At 31.6% G+C, this 1,640-nt stretch overlaps 1 long non-coding RNA gene across 1 annotated transcript; it reads left to right on the forward strand.

Moving 5' to 3' along the window:
- The first annotated feature begins 433 nt into the window (after positions 1-433).
- Positions 434-1,295, forward strand: LOC146916497 (uncharacterized). The gene is made up of 2 exons (XR_015013878.1): positions 434-763; positions 890-1,295. It is a non-coding gene; the product is annotated as an uncharacterized LOC146916497 (long non-coding RNA).
- Positions 1,296-1,640: the final 345 nt, after the last annotated feature.

Below are 1,640 nucleotides of genomic sequence, written 5' to 3' on the forward strand. Positions count from 1 at the left end.
ATTATAAGGTTGATTTGAGTTTATAGAATTAAATTGTTATTTAAAAAAAAAAATAGTTTACGAGTAAAATTATTGGATCTAACATCGTTGATTTATTGATCATCAAATTATATATTTTTTTTTCCATGAAGACAAGATTGTTATATTAATTTATCACATTTTTTTGGTACATGTTTTTGATTTCATAAAATAAAAAAAAGAACGGCAATCCATATCAATCTTCTCTTTTTCACCTTTGCAATTATGTGCATAAATTGATTCAATCATGTTTACTGCAGTAGCATATTCATTATCGGAGCATGTCCGAGTGAACCACATGGACACGAGTTCTGAAGTTTGATAACTTACACTTTAGTATTTTTGGATGGATGTAAATTAGCAGTATGTATATACAAAAGAAGAAAAATAAAATCTAATATTTTCTGATCTTGTGCACGGGATAAACCCAGTACGTAAAAACTTTTTATTTAATATTTATTGAGGTAAATTGCATTAGTTTGCCTTGAGTTTTACGAAACCCATGCAACTACTTATTTGTAATGGTGGATTTCGAAATAAAATTAGCCAATCGTAAACTCCTTTTAATAATTCCCGCCAAAATCCATACACACTTTTCATTCACTGTCGTGTTCTTTTCCATCTCTGCAATCACAGCTCGTGAAATCAAAAACCCTGATCATACCATTCCATGGCAACCAGATCCAAAACCCGTGCTTCTTCCTCCGCCGCCGCTGCAGACACTTCCAAACCACTTCAACAACAGGTAAGCTTAAATTTCCATTGTTATTTGCATGTCTTAAGATGTTAATGTTAATTTACTTTAAATGATTTAATTAAATGTTGTGAGTGAGTGAGTGGTGATATTGTTTGTTAATTATAAATATTACAGGATGACAATGAATTCAAGAAAAAGGTATTGGTGAAAGCCGATGAAACAGTGACCTTAGAGAAGAATGGCTTTCATTTTAGGGAAGGAGCATTGGTTGAGGTGTGTAGTGATGAAAAAGGTCTCAGAGCGGCTTGGTTTTATTGTATAATGCAAAACTAGAGGGCATCTATGTTAGCTTTGCATGAGAAGTATTGTTAACTTTTTTTTCCTGAGTCAAACAGTTAGTTGTCCTACCAAATGATGTTGTCTATGTATTCTCTATAACAGCAGTTTTATATTTGAAAAGATTCTGTATACATTCCATATGTGTCCGTTTTTGTGTTTATTGGTCATTATGAGCCATGGATTGAAATGACTTCAGACTAAACACGGTTATTATGGTGACATGCTGGTTGCTGCTCTCTTACTGAAGCTTAATAGTAAAATTGCTAGCTTATAACAACCTATGGTGTTTAACTAGGCACTAAAATGCTTTAAAATGTAACAACAAAATAAGTTTTTGATTAATAGAAGAGGAAGAAACATTTTCAATCATAAAGCATAATTCTTGTTTTATCTTTTAACAATTAGAGTAGGGAAGAGAGATTCATTTTTCACATTAGGAGCTGCTTGATAATAACCTGGAACAAGATCTTGTATGTGTTATAGTTGTTGTTTTGTTGCATATTATTGCATGAGTATTTATAAATTATATTTCCTTTGCAGTTCTTTCCATTTAGAACTCCGACAAATAATGAAATTGTGTTTACGA

The sequence above is a fragment of the Medicago sativa genome, chromosome 6 (assembly GCF_051527215.1).
Source record: "Medicago sativa cultivar Bolivia chromosome 6, Bolivia_mono, whole genome shotgun sequence".
Lineage (NCBI taxonomy): Eukaryota > Viridiplantae > Streptophyta > Magnoliopsida > Fabales > Fabaceae > Medicago > Medicago sativa.